This window comes from Ochotona curzoniae, unplaced genomic scaffold, assembly GCF_017591425.1.
Source record: "Ochotona curzoniae isolate NIBS_2020 unplaced genomic scaffold, NIBS_Ocur_1.0 contig_2321, whole genome shotgun sequence".
In the NCBI taxonomy this organism is placed as follows: domain Eukaryota; kingdom Metazoa; phylum Chordata; class Mammalia; order Lagomorpha; family Ochotonidae; genus Ochotona; species Ochotona curzoniae.
In genome coordinates this window covers 17,918,724-17,934,340 of record NW_024465421.1, presented here as the reverse complement: position 1 = coordinate 17,934,340, position 15,617 = coordinate 17,918,724, and positions in this window count along the sequence as shown.

Genomic DNA, 15,617 nt, shown 5'->3' with positions numbered 1-15,617 from the left:
TTCAGGTGGCCGGGTGCAACCGGAAGCGGCACCGGCTCCCGGCAGCCAGCGCGAGGGGGCGGAGGTCGGCTGGCCGCTGGGCCTCTCCACCTGTCACCGTCCGGTCGTCGGGGCCGGCCATGGCGCCTCGCCGGCCATGGGCAGGGGGTCGAGCGAGAGCTTTTTAGTCCTTGGAGGAGCATCCTGCGGCCTGTCAGGGACAACATGCCTGAAAACGGACACCAGAACCAGCGAAGGGCGGGCGGGTGCAAATCGCTCTGGAAGATTCCTTCCCTCCCTTTCATGGATCGCCTTTTTGAGCCTGGGAGTCTCCCTACCTTGTTTTCTTGCCACCTTCTCTCTCCCAACCCCGACCCCGCTCTCGCCCTGTATTTCAAAGCCGACGCGAAGCGTCTTCCCTTTGATGTGTAGAAGAGACAATAAAATTTTTGAAGCTGCGACGTGGCTCCCACAGGGCAGGGACCCAGGCTGTGCCGGGCAGGAGAGGTTGGGAACTGGAAACGAGTGACTCACCGTCTATCTGACGAGTCATTGAAAACCTTCACCCAAACTTTTCCATCTGCCAGCCTGGGGGGGTTGCAGATCAAGCAGGATTGCCGCATTCCACCCAGGACGTCCTTAGGTGAAGCGATTGCCCTGGAGCTTGCAGAGCGGGTCAGCCTCTGGTTTTTAGGTCAAGGTGAAGAAACGAGCAAAGAAAGAGCAAAAGCAAAATACCAACTCCGCATCTAGCAGGAAAACACGCTGTTTCGCGGCCCTGGTCCGCGCTCCTGTCATCCACCCATGTGGAGCCTAAGCATAATGTGACTTTTCTGTCCCGGGTGGAGACAGGGCAACTGTCTTGCCTGGAAATTACAGAGGAGAGGAAAGGAGGAGACACGGTGATGAAATAACCTGGGGTGGTGGTGGTTTTTTTATTAAGCCTTTAAAAAAATAAACTAACAACATGTGAGTCTTTAGCTGAATCTTTCATTTTAAACAGCTGAGTTGTAAAGAGAAAACTCAGCGTAAGAAGACAGGTCAAAGCTGAGGTTGTCAGGTACCTTTTAAAACAAGTCATGTGCTGCTGGTTTGTTTGTTCAGGGAGGCTTTCCTCAGAACATAACTAGGGAGTCTGGGTACTGTTAATGGAGACACGTCCACCCCAGCAAGCCTGTTGGAAGTTTTTCATGAGACCTTTAGGCCAGGTTCCCTGAAATGATACAGAAACGGGTCCTCTGTTTTGGTTTGCTGAAGGTCCCTCTCTCCCCCACATGTGGTAACTTATTATTGTGCTTCATAGGGAGTTCTGGTTACAGTGTATTACAATAGTTCCCTGGAGATGCTATTGCATGTTCCAGAAAGTCCAGCCACCCTGGTCCTCTGCCTAGCCCCAGGACTACCAACTCTTTCATTATTAAAAAAAATTTTTTTTTCACAGCATTGATCATGATCTAGCATTCTCTTTCACATTCATCTTTAATTTGCTTTAAAAAAAATTTTTTTTTAAATGGTTTCGGCATGGTAGCCTAGTGACTCAAGTCCTGGCCTTGCATGTGCTGGGATCCCATGTGGGTGCAGTTCATGTTCCAGCTGCTCCACTTCCCATCCAGCCCCCTGCTTGTGATCTGGAAAAGCAGTAAAGGACGGCCCAAAGCCTTGGGACCCTGCACCCGTGTGGGACACCATGAAGAAGCTCCTAGCTCCTGGCTTCGGATCAGCTCAGCTCTGGCTGTTGGAGCAGACAGAAGATCTTGCTCTCTGACTCTCCTCTCTATGTATCTGCCTTTCCAATAAAAGTAACAATAAAGGATACTGAGAAACAGCCTGGTGGAAGAGCTGCACAGAGCGAGGGTCAAGGGACCTGTGAGGGAAGTCCAAACTTTGAAGACCTGTCTGGGTGCCTCATCCAGGACCGTCTATGTTCAGTGACCTGGAAGCTCTCTGAACTCTGTCCTCTTGGGTTCCTATGGAGCAGGTGTCATTGAGCACATCACCGACCACAGTGTTGTCAATCTTCAGTTCCTCTCCCTCACCAGCTGTGATGTGGTGGGCTGACAGTTCCAGTCCTGGCTGGAGCTTTCTAGGGACCAGTCCCCAGCCAGGAACACATCAAGAGTTACCTCAACAGAACACCAGCAGATGGGCTCTGAGTTAAGTTTCAGGGCAAAGATCAAGTGTTAGAAGGAAGCAGTCACCTTGCACTGCGCATGCTCAGGGAATCTCCACTATGAGAAACTCTGGGTAGGAAATGAGGGACAGGTAGCAAATGTGTCTTTTTATGTCACAGTCCCACAGCCATGTTTTGTGTGAAGCCTCTTTCAACTTAGCAAAGACTTTTCTAGATTCAATTATATTGTAGCAGGTGTCAGTACTCCTTTTTATGAATGAGTAGCATCCTATTTAATGGATAGACCATAATTTGTTTATTCTTTAACCCTTTGCTAGGAAAGTGGATTTTCAAACTTAAAAAGCGTTTGATGCAGTGGTGAAGACATCACTGGAGATTCCTGTGTCCCATTTTGGAGTGCTGGTTTGAGTTCCCAGCTCCCAATTCCAGCTTCCCCGTACTGTGCGCTCCGGGAGGCAGCAGGTGATGGCTCAAGGAGTTTCCCAGATGGAGTTCTCAGCACCAGGTGTTGCAAAAGACACAGGCTGTTGTGGTCATCTATGGAGTAAACCAGCAGATAGAAGATTGAGCTTTCAAATAAAAATAAAAACATAAATAATTCAAGGGTGAAGTACCAGTAAAGTGTGCACTCACATTCTGTGGCACCCTCACCACCCTTTCCCCCCAGAACTTTCCTATCTTCCAGCTGTAACTGTCTACAAGATGCACAAACACCAGCTCCTCATCCCCTCCTGCCTCCCCCAGCCCCCAGGTGACCACCATTGTTTCTGTCTTGATAAATTCAACTACTGGACCTCTTTAAGGTGGAATCCTGCAGTGCTCATTTTCTGGCTGGCTAATTTAGGCAGCATAATGCAATGGTAATCCAAGACTGATGGATACTATGTTGTCTGTCGGTGGAACTTGGGTTGTTATCATCTTCTAACAATGTTGAGCGGTACTGTTGGGAATACATATGCACAAATAATCCAATTATTTTTAAAAGATTTCCAGGTCTACCACCTGGGTGCAGGATCCCAAGGCTCTGGCCCCGTCCTCCACTGCTTTCCCAGGCCACAGCCAGGGAGCTGGATGGGCAGTGGAGCAGCAGGAGTGTGAAATGGCAATCAAATGGGATCCCTGAATGTGCAAGGTAAGGATTTAGCCCCTAGGCTACTGTTCCGGTCCCTGTTTATATGTTTTGTGACTGGAGACTCCCTTTGCTTCCCTCTTTTCTACCTGCAGTCTGTTCTGGGATCATTTCATTCCCCATTGCATCGCTGTTGATCCAGGCTTGCTCGCTCTCTCTCTCACACACACACAGTGTGAAGATGCCAAGAACTACTGGTGTGTACCTGAAAGTGGGTGAGTTGCTAGCATATGAATTATATAACTGTGAGCTGTTAAAAAAATGTGAGAAGTCAGTTTACCACAGGGGTATATCTTTGAGTAGTGGGGAAAGAGAGAGAAAGCGAGAGATAGAGCCGGGAACATAACCCAAGTCTCCCTCTAGGTGGCAGGAACTCAAGGACTGGAGCCATTGCCACTGCCTCCCAGGGACTGCATCAGATAGGAGTTGGAGCCAGGATGGGAACCCAGGTGTTCTGGTGTTGAATGCAGCTGTCAACACTGCTAGGCTAAAAGTCCCTCTCCCAATTTTCCATGCTATTTGCTGGGTTAGGAAATTAAGCAGTAAATGTCGTATTCTCTGCTCAGATAAACTGCTCCAGTCCATGAGTTCCTGCAGGGATCCCATATGGATGTCGTTCACATACCGGCGGCCCCACTTCCCATCCAGCTCCCTGTTTGTGGCCTGGAAAAGCAGTAGAAGATGGCCCAAAGCCTTAGGACTCTGCGTGGGAGACCCAGAGAAAGCTCCTGGTTCCTGGCTTTGGATTGCCTCAGTTCTGACAGTTGTGGCCATTTGGGGGAGTGAACCAGCAGGCAGAAGATATTTGTCTTTCCTTCTCTCTGTAAGTTCAACTTTTCAGTTAAAACAAAGAAAAAACAACCCTTCACAGGGAAGAAAGTACCAGGCAAAATTTTTATAAAGTGAGGCGAGGGGCCAGTGCCATAGTGCGGCTGGTTAATCCTCCACCTTTACTTGCCAACAACCCATATAGGTGCCACTTTGTGTCCTATTGCTCCACTTCCCATCCAGCTCCCTGCCTGTGGCCTGGGAAAGCAGTTGAGGATGGGCCAGAGCCTTGTAACCCTGCACCCACATAGGAGGCCTGGAAGAGGCTCCTGGCTCCTGGGTTCGGATTGGCTCAGCTCTGACCATTGCAGCCATTTGGGGAGTAAAACAGTAGATGGAAGATCTTTTCCTCTCTGTCCCCTTTTCTCTGTAAATCCGCCTTTCTAATGGGAATGAATATTTCTAACAAAAAAGAAAAGTGAGGGGAGCTGTTGGCTGAGGCCAGTGTAGCACTGTTGTCACCACTCCTCGCTCATCCTCCTTGAGAAGTCTGCGTCTTCCAGTTCCCCTGCAGGAAGTGGCTTCCTCTCTGGCTCCTGTGGGTTAACCACCTTTCAGTCACCTGCCAGTCTAAAACCAGTTGTTCTGGTTTCCCGGGCATCAGACAGGCCTCTGTGAGTGACTTTTTGAAACACAATGTAGGCTTCCTTTTCCAAGTCTTCCCACCTCTGCCCAACACCCTAGTCTACCCTGTGTTTCAAGGGTTTGTTCCCCAGAAGCACAAAACAGAACCATCCTGAGCTGCCCATTTCCTGAGCTCTGCTGGCTGGATTAGCAGAATTTAACAACTGGAAATGACCCACCTGAAAGCCCCTAGTTTGGAACTGAACCGCCAACTCTTGCTTGCTGATGATGCTCGCTGTGGGAGGCAGTAGGCAGGCCTTCAGACACTGGGTTTCTGTTGCCCAGCTGGATAGAGTTCTTGACTCCCAGCTTCAACGCCAGGCCTCATTCAGGAGGAGTCAGCCTTTGGGCTGTCTTTCTTTCTCCTGTAGAGTTTTAAAGCTATATTTTAGAGCTGTAGAAACAGCAGCAGTTCAGGTGGAACTGGCTTATTGGTTAACATGGGAAATAACTGCCTCATTGCTAACGATTATCTCCTTCCCTGCTGTGCTCATTAAAAACCCCTAACTCAAGGGCACAGAGAAAACCTAATTACAATCATTCGCCACACATGAGAGGTTGACTGATTATTATTCGTGAGTTACTATTAGCATATTGCTGGGTCTGCTCTCACCTGAAAGAACCTGGCACTTTCTTTGAAAGGCACGGAGCCAGTGTTGTGGAGCAACAGTTAAACCTCAGCTTGCAACACTGCTATCCCGTTTGGAGTTCAGGCCAAGTCTTTGCTACTGCACTTCTGATCCAGCTTATCCCTAAAGCTCCTGGGAAATTTGTGGAAGGTGGCTCAAGGATTTGAGCTGGCATGTATGTGAGACCGCAGTGGAGTTTCCAGGTCCTGGTTTAAGCCTGGCCCAAACGTGGCTTTCAAAAATTACTTTTATTTGTAAGCAAATAATCAATTCTTTAAAAAAAAAAAAAAAAAAGAACGAGAGAGACAGCAACAGCCAGTGCTCCAACAAACAGAAACCAGGAGCCAAAAAAACCAGGAGCCAAAAAATCGCTCTAGGTGTCCCCCTTGTGGCAGAACGCCAAGCATTGCAGTCATCTCGTAAGCCAAGCCGAGCCTCTCCCCTTGTGCATTAGCAGAAAGCTGGAACCAACAGCAGAGCTGTAATTTACTTCCAGGAGCTCCAATGCGGCATGAGGGACTCTTAACTGCGGTCCCCAAACTTGCTGGGTCAACAAGCTGATTCTAAACCACCCCAGCATCCGTACTGGATCCTGGTGCTCACAAGATGAGGATTTAGCCATTGAGCCAACATGGATGTCTCTTGCATGGACAAATGAACAGGATGAATGAATGAGTGAATGAATGAATGCTTCTTCTGCTCAATCTCTTTGGATCTCTTCATTTTGGAATAAGAGAGAAACTGTCCAAATCATTAAACAAATCAGCCAACCTGAATGACTTAGCACCTCCTGCGTGAGTCGGGGCTCCCCAGAGAAACAGAAGTTGAAAGGAAACATGGATGAGAGGACTTACAGAAGTTCATGGGCACCAGCACTGTGGCATGGTCAGTTAACCCGCCGCCTGTGAAATGGTGTTCTGCGGGACTACTGGCTGCCTCACTTCCCCCTTCTGCCCGCTGATGCACTGAGGAAGTGGGAGAAGATGGCCCGAGCACTGGAGCGCCCATCACCCATGTGGGAGACCAGAGTGGAGTTCCAAGCTCCTGCCTTGGGCTTTGTCCAGCCCCTACTATTGTGGCCATCTGGGAGAATGAACCAGGATGGAAGATCTCGTTTCTCTTTTTCTGTCTCTCTCTGTGTAACTGCCTTTAAAACAAATGTCTTTAAAAAAAAAAAAAGGTTCCAGGACAATTTGCATTAGCTTAAAAATTCTTTCCCCCCACCTCACATTTCCTATATACTGGCTCACTTCCTATGCCCAAATCAGCAATGGTCCAGGCTAGGAACTGGGAATTTGGTTCTGCATGGAGACAGGATCCCACTCACTTGAGCAATCCCTTCGCCTCCTGGGTTTATGTTAGAGAGAGCTGGTGTCAGGAGCTGGAAAGACACTCGCACTCAGACACTGCTGTGTGCGACACGGGCACCTTAACTCCTAGGCTACATGCTCAGGTTAACTTTATTTCTTTAAATATATATATATTTACTATTGGAAAGGCAGATAAACAGGAAGGAAGAGAGACAGAAAGATCTTCCATCCGCTGGTTCCTTCTCCAAGGGGCTGCAACAGCCAGAGCTGAGTCGATCCGAAGCCAGGAGCCTCCTCTGGGTCTCTTATGCAGGTGCAGAAGCCCAAGCTTTGGGCCGTCCTCGACTGCTTTCTCCAAAGCCTGTGAAGAAACAAGTGCAGCTGCTGACTTTCTAAGTGTTCAGCGTCTTGCCCCCTTATTGCCCTGGAAAGAATTTTTTTTTTTTTCCAGACAGGAAAAGCTTATTTGTAAAGTGGCCAGGTGAATGGGAAAAAAAGAAGAAAATGGCAAGTAGGATATGGGGTGCCTCTTTTTTGTGACATTCTTTTTCTTTCTTCTTAATTTTATTTGTTTTAAAAACGGTTTTTTAAAAGATTTGCTTATTTTTGTTGGAAAGGCGATTTACAGAGAGAAGGAGGCAGAGAGAGCTCTTCTGTCTGCTGGTTCATTCCCCAAGTGGCTGATCCGAAGCCAGGAGCCAGGAGCTTCTTTTGAGTCTCCCAGGCAGGTGCAGGGCCATCCTCGCCTGTTTTCCCATGCCACAAGCAGGGAGCTGGATGGGAGGAGCAGCCAGGATATGAACCGATGCCCATATGGGATCTCAGTGGTGGGAAGGTGAGGATTTAGCCACTAGGCTATTGTGCAGGGCCCTGATTTTATTTTTCATATTGTTTAGACAGTTGGGAGGGATGAATGCCTATGTGTGCCTCTGCTTAGGGTGGGAAGGGCCAGGTGTGGAGGGAGGTGAGTGGGACATGTGTTCCTGTCATTTTTTTTTTTCCCCTCCTGTGTCCAAAGGGGAGAAGGGGGAGAAGGCCGCTCCTTGCTGTCAAAACTACATCAGCAAAAAACAAAAAACAAGAACAACACAAAAGACTACATCAGCACTGGGGGTGGGAGAACGTTCCTTTGTTGATGCTTGGAGATTCCAATGTGGGGAAGAGTGTTCTGAGGATGGTGCTGCTTGAGTGGTTTTGAAAGCCCTGAGATTTTTGTCAGTTTCGTTGCTCTAGGGTTGAGAAAATTTTTCTCTGGCCTACTGGTTCACAAAGTCCAGGTGATGCATCCACAGACCCAGGAACATACTAAAAAAGCTTGGTCATGGGGATTGTCCAACATGTTCTGTTTTCCATCCTCTGATGTGGCAGGTAACGTCCCCTCCCGGCCTAGATGAGCTGGCTGTCGGAACTCACCGCACAGGCATAAAATGAGGAAGCCAAGGCTTGACACACGCACTCCAAGGTTGGACCACATATCTTGTGATTTTCCCTGTGCACAAGGTTTGAGACCAGCGGTCTAGTTGGGGAGTTCCCCAAGAAACCTCATCTGGGGTGACCTCAGACTTTTATATATACCAGCCAGTGTAGGGTCAGGTTCAGTCTGTTGCCTGCAACAGCCAATACAGGTACGGGTCAGTTCTGCCTCTGCCCTGTATCTTAAGCAAACCAATGCCTGCTATGGTCCGGCCTGGCCAGTCCACCACAGATTCAGGCATACAGTGGGTGCCGTGGCCCAGTTGGGGTGACCCTAGTAACTCCTACCAGGTGAATACCCTAGACCCAGTTTCTGTCCATACTAGCCTCTGCTGTAGCCTAGCCTGGCCCAGACCACATCCCTTCCAGCTCTCGTGCGTATCCATGGATGCTGTAGCTTAGCTTAGCCCAACCTGCTCCCCAGAACCGGCCGTCATGTATGCTGAAAGATGCTGCTGTCTTGTCCAGTCTGGCCCAACCCCAGCCTTGGTACAGCCCAGTAGCGGAGTGCCCACAGTCTCTCTGCCAGGCATGTTCCCAGCCCTGGATCTTGTGCCTGCCAGGGGGCAGTCCAGCCTGACATGACTTGCACCTGCCGCAGCTTAGCTTTTGCCTGTCCACACACATACTGGCTCTTGTGTATGCCAGTGGGTGCAGTGGCCTAGCCCGGCCCGGCCCACTTCCAGCCCTCATGTGAACTGGTGGGTGCTGCAGTCCAGCTCACCCTGGCCTGCACCTATGGCATGCCTCTTGAAAGCACAGAGGGAGAGACAACCAGGAATTCTTTGTTTTCCATTCAGGTCACATAACTGATCCTATCTGTCAGCACAGTGATTACTGGGACTTCGTTAACAGGAGAACAGAAATACGGTACAGGCTGAAGCTAGTTCTTCCCCCAGGTCATTTGGTAGTGCTGGGGACCCAAGCCGTCCGGGGTCTGCCGTGTGGGTGTCAGCACGCCAATTACTGTTGCTTCCCACGGTCCACATTAGTGGCAAGCTGGATCGGGAGCCACAGCCAGAGGCAGGCATGCCGGTTTGGGACTCGGGTATCTTTACTGAGCGATCATTTTGATTAGCAGTGCTAATAAGGCTCAGCATCAGACAACAAACCCTGGGACTCTCAGCCAGTCTGTGCCCCTCCCCGACCCTGCTTGCGGTTTGTCTGGGTGGGCAGTGTCTGAGCATAATCTAGAACATCACACATCAGTGCATTTTCCAAAACTTGGGATGAGGGACCGGATGAACCTTTCATTTTGCCAAATCACAGCACCGGGAGCCAAAAAAGCCACCACTGACCTTCAGCATTCTTGCATGAAACAAAGCACTCATCCAGCAAAGACAGCACCGCCCAGCGTGTGTGATCAACAAGCAGCACTTGTCCCGTTTTCTCATTTCATCCTGTAACCCCGGGGACAGGAAGGAAGGCTGGGGTTGGCGGGGGAAGGGTACTGGCTGCTCTCACTTCCCTTCCTGCTGGTGAGCTTGAGCTGGGACAGCACTGTGGGCAGAGGGGTCTCTAAGCCACGGCTGCCCCAGGGTTGTAGTTGCCATCCCGGGGTGGGGTAGGGTTGGGGGGCAGCAGGGTGGGGAGCAGGGGGCGGCTCTCCACATCCAATCCACAGGACCTAGCTCGCAGATACACATCCCTTCATGACAGCAGCTCTCCTCTATCTCTGCCCAGTTGTGGAGTGGGAAGAAGGATTGCAAACTCAGGGGGAGGGATTGAGAAGCCTCTCTCAGGCAGTGTTAGAGTCAAATGCTTCTCACCAGAGCGGAAAATAGCAGCTGGGGCCACGGCAGCAAGGCTTGTTCTGTGGGTACCCGGCGGTTGCCGAAGGCCCCCGAGACCACCGCAGAGGGCCCCCCTGTCGGCTGCGCCCCTGAGAGCCCAGGGCTGATGTTCACTGGGTTCCGACTTGCTGCTCCTTTCCTCTCCTCTCTCTGCAGCTCAACTCACAAGGGGTTTGAATTTTTCTTAAATCAATGCATTTCCCATAAAGCACAGGGACATGGAAGTAAATGGGGGTGTGTGTGTGGCGGGGGGGGGGGGGCGGATAATGAAAATATTCTGAAGGAATGCAGTGGACTTGAGGCCTAGTAGTTGAGTGCCCAAGTTCAGGTCCTGGTTCTGGCTCCTTCTCCAGCCTCCTGCCAGTGTAGACCTTGGAAGGAAGGATGATGGTAGTGGGGTCCTTGCCACCTGTCGGGTAGACCTGGGCTGAGGTCCCAGCAGCTGCCTCGACCCTGGCTTTGTCCTGAAAGTGTCTGGCACTTGGGAAATAAACAGGTGCTTTGATTTCAAAGAAGTTCATAGGTCTTTTTTAAAAATGGGAGATTGTGGGCCAGCACCATGGTGTAATATTCAGCTGGAGGTGAGCTGATCCAAAGTCAGGAGCCAGGAACCTCTTCTGGGTCTCCCACATGGGTGCAGGTACTTGAGGTATTGGGCCGTCCTTTACTGCTTTCCCAGGTCACAAGCAGGGAGTTGTATTGGAAGTAGAGCAGCTGGGATAGAACCAGCGCTCATATAGGATCTTGGCGCATGCAAGGCGAGGATTTAACCATTGCTGGGCCCAGAATACTTGCTTTGTAAACAAAGCTTTAGGCGGTGCAGTCAGGGCCGCCTTGGGTGGTGGAGAGGGCAGGGATGGAAGGATGCTCAGGGTCAGTATTTCTTTGAAAAAAAAAAAAGTTGTAGGTTTATGACTCCTGTGCCTATGTTACACATTTTCTGCCCCAGATAAACGTTCCCTGAACTTGCTGTGTGAAGTCTGTTTGCTTCTGCCCCCACCTGGACGTGTGGAAGCCGGGAGAAGTCATGTCGTGGGTCATCGCCATCCCCTCCCATCCCAGGACAGACACAGGGAGCTGAGGCAACGTGCCCCTGCTGCAGGGTCAGGGCTGGGCTGGCACAGCAGGCGTCCCTGGCTGTGGGCAGGGCTGACTGCGGGCAGGGCAGCCCGTCTTCCCGCCTCAGCATTGTGCTTTTCCTTCTCCAGGAACCATCCGCCGCGCTCACAGCCCGGTTCCCTCCCTGGGAACTGTGGAGAAGTGGATCATGCGTGAGCCGCCATCCGTCACCTGCTGCCTCCCAGTTCATGCACAGCAGGAAGCGGATCGCAAGCAGAGACTCCCACGCGGGATCCGAGACTCCCACGCGGGATCCGGGTATCCCACACGGGATCCGAGACTCCCACACGGGATCCGAGTATCCCACACGGGATCCGAGACTCCCACACAGGATCCGAGACTCCCACGCGGGATCTGAGTATCCCACACGGGATCCGAGACTCCCAAACGGGAATTCAACCAGCTTGCCAAATGTCCCTGACTATACCTAACGTTGTACGGGCTGCCAGTCTGCTTTCCCACCGGTTGCCCCATCAGTATTCCCACCAGCAATGGAGGTTTCAATGGTCATTATTGTTATTATTTTTTGGGCAAAGGCCAGCCTATGGGCCGGAAGTTGTAGCTCTTGTTGTTTTAGCTTTGCGCTTCCCTGGTGCGTGATAATCTGGAGTGTCTCTCTGTGTGTACCAGTTCCTCACACACCCTCCAGAGAGGTGTCTTTCAGATCCTTTTTCTCTTTAAATAGTTGGCACAGTTAATTAAAAAAAAAAAAAAAGATTTATTCATTTATTTTCAAGTTTGAGTAAGAGTTTTGAAAAAGACTTATTTTATCATTATTTTAAAAGGATGTATTTATTTTTATTGGAAAATCAGATTTACAGAGAGAAGGAAACACAGAGAGATTCACTCCCCAAGTGGTCACAACAGAGCTGAGCTGAACCGAAGCCAGGAGCCAGGAACTTCTTCCTGGTCTCCCATGCAGGTACAGGATCCCAAGGATTTGGACTGCCCTCCACCGCTTTCCCAAGCCACAAGTAGCAAGCTGGAAGGCAAGTGGAACAGCCAGGTGTGAACTGGCACTCATATAGGATCCTGGGGCCTGTAAGGTGAGGACTTTTGCTACTAGGCTAGTGCGCTGGATCCGTATTATTATTATTTTTTCTTTGGAAGTCACAGTTAGAGGGAGAAGACAAAAAGAACCTTCCATCCACTGGTTCACTCCCCAGGCGGCCACAATGGCCAAAGCTGAGCGGACCTAAGGCCAGGAGCTAGGAGTAGATGGAAGATTCTCTTTCTCTGTCTGACACACACACTCTCACACACGTGCCTTTCGAAGAAATAAAGTCTTCAAACATTGTTGATAGTTAAAGAAAAAGAAGACAGCCCGGGGACCTGCAGGATCGGCAGCTCACCCGGCTAGGGCTCCTTTCCGAGTGGGAGGCTCCACAGCCCAGTCCTGACCACGGCTACGGGCGAGCGTCTCTCTAATTCCTCGGCGTGGCGTCAGGTGTCGCCCTCGAGTCGTCGGGAGACAGTTTCTACTTGGCCAGCGTCTCTGGAGCGCCAGGATTCAGCGGCGAGGTCCGCGGGCCCAGCAGCAGGAATCCGGCTCTCCTTTGAAGCCAAGAAGCGGTTTATTATGCCGCTGGCTAATTGGCCGTCCACACATGGGAGCAGATGTGCGCGCCCTGCCGGCTCGCAGACTTTTCTCCCACAACGCTGGGCTCACACATCTGTGTGCACCTGCCGCATCGTGGAGGCTGTGGCTCTTACTTCCACCCTCCTTCCTTTTGTTTCTCTCTTAATAAAATAGATTTTAAAAATACATTTGAAAGGCAGAGTTACAAAGTGTGCGTCCATCCACTGGTTCATTCACCCAGATGGCTGCAAAACCAGAGCGAGCCAGGGTGAAGTTAGGAGCCAGGAGCTTTCTCCGTCTTGCACAGAGGTGGCAGGGACCCGAGCACTTAGGACATCTGATACCTCTCCAGCCCGTTAGCAGGAAGATGATTCTGAAGCTGAACAGCCAGTGCCCATATGGAATGCAGAATATTGAAGGGCTTACTAACCATATCACCACACTACCTCTCCCCTCACCATGAGTTATTTATGATTTTTTTAAATTGGAAAGTCATATTAACAGAGAGAAGGAGAGACAAAGTTAAAGATCTTCCATCTACTGGTTCACTATCCAAGTGGCCGCAATGGTCTGAGATGAGCTGATCCAAAGCCAGGGACTTCTGGGTCTCCCACAGGGATGCCGGGTCCCAAAGCTCTGGGCTGTCCTCAACTGCTTTCCCAGGCCACAAGCAGAGAGCTGGAAGGGAAGTGGAGCTGGCAGGATTAGAACCTACATCCATATGGGATACACATTTACTATTAAAAATTATTGTTTAAAACCAGCTTTTATTTGTCAATAAAAACACCTCAGGTTTTTTCGCATCTAGTGATGTAGCTGGTAAAGTCACTGCATGGGACTCTGGCAATCCATATGTGCACTGGTTCGAATCCTGGCTGCTCCACTTGTGATCAACTCCCTGCTAATGGCCGGGGAAGGTAGTGGAGGACGACCCAAGTGTGTGGACCCCTGTACCTGGAAGAGGCTCTTGGCGTCTGATGAGCTCAGCTCCAGCTGTTGTGGCCATCTGGGGAGTGAAACGGCAGATGGATGTATCTCTCTGTATCTATGACTTTCCAATAAAAATATATCTTAAAAAAGGGACCCACGTGCCCATCAATTCACATGTACCTGTCTAATCATACTTCCACTGCCGTGAGCATTTTTATAATTTTGAGGAGTTTATTTTAAGATTTTCTTTTTTTATTACAAAGTCAGGTATACAGAGAAGAAGAGAGAGAGACAGAGAGGAGGAGAGACAGACAGGAAGATCCTCCGTTGCATGATTCACTCCCCAAGTGGCCGCAACGGCCAGTGCTGTGGCAATCCGAAGCCAGGAACCAGGAACTTCCTTTAGGTCCTCCATGTGGGTGTAGGGTCCCAAGGCTTTGGGCCGTCCTCAACTGCTTTCCCAGGCCACAAGTAGGGAGCTGGATGGGAAGTGGAGCTGCCGGTCTTAGAACTGGCACCCATATGGGATCCCGGCATTCAAGGTGAGGACTTTTAGCTGCTAGGCCACCGCGCTGGGCCCCATTTTTTTTTTTTAAATAATTTTGAAGCTAATCTTTAAGGATCTCAGGATTTCAGTACAGGCATTTGGCACAGCTGTTTCGCTGTGGCATAGGATGGCTGCATCCCAGATTGGAGTGCCTGTGTTGGAGTTCTGACTCTTCCTGCTTTGTGCTATTGTGCACCATGCAAGGTAGCAGATGGTAGCTCACGTACGTGGTCCCCTGCCACCCCCACGTGAGAAGCCCAGGTGGAGTTGCAGGTTCCTGCTTCAAGCTGGCCCAGCCCTGGCTGTTGTGGGCACTGAGCGTGTGAACTGGCCGATGGAAGGTCTCTCTGTGTCTGTTCTCTAGAGCTCTGCCTTTAAAAGAGATTATAGGACTCGGAAAGCTGCTTTGGAGGCTACTTGGACATTTAGTGCATTTAGTCCTGCTTGCTCCGTGGACCTGGGCCCAGGGCGTGACTCATGCTCTGTGCACAGGACACAATAACCCGCCATGTGGTGACCTAACCAGCTCCAGGCCTCTTCTGGTCCATGGTCAAGTTCTCCCAGTGGGGTGAGTCCCAGTGGGACCCTGTACCTACTGCCTCCCACCCATCCCAAGCCTCCTGCCCTGGGATGCATGACCTTAACTGAGTTTATTAAAGGGAGAAATTAAGCTGGCTTGTGGCACAGTGGGGCGAAGCGCCAGATACTGGTGCTGGCTTGAGTCTGGGTTTCTGCACTGCAGACCCAGCTCCATGCTTATGCACCTGGGCAAGCAGCAGCAGGTGGCCTGAAGAAACGCCTGGCTCCTGAGGCTGGACTGGCCCAGCTCCGACTGCTGTTGCCTTGGTGAGTTAACAATCAGATGTGTTTCCTCTCTTTGGGTATACCTTTTTTACTTTTTCTTTTTCAAAAAAAAGATTTAGTTGTTTCTATTGAAAAGGCAGATTTACACAGAGAAGGAGCGACAGGAAGATTTTCCATCTGCTGGTTCACTCCCTGAACGTTCACAACGATTGGAGCTGAGCTGATCCAAAGGCAGAAGCTGCTTCCTGGTGTCCCACGTGAATGCAGTGGCCCAAGGTGTTAGGGTTTCCTCCACTGCCTTCCCGGGTCTTTCTTATTTATTAATTATTTTTTATGATGCTTAAATAGTTGATCAAGGTGAGAAGGGCTGAGGGTTAGGGGAAAGTGGGTGAGACTATTGTTTCCAAATTTTCTTTCTTCTTCCTTTATCTGGGGGAAGTGGGGAGAAAGGAGAGAAGTCACCTGGGGATGGGGAACAGCCACCCGATGTCAACCAAGGGTCCCTGATGCGCAGCATGGTCCGAGGGTTCTGCTCGAGTGGCTTTGATAGTTTGGAAATGCTGACAGCCTCGCCAATCCAAGGATGAGGAAATCTTTCCAAGGTCTATTGGCTGACATAGTTTGCCTTAGAGTCTCCATTCGCCCCGATATTTGTCATCATCACTTGGTTGGGGTAGTTGTCCCATTTACTCTGCCCTCCCTTCTCTGCTATGGTACCAGATGTCCTCTTTAGGACCCAGTG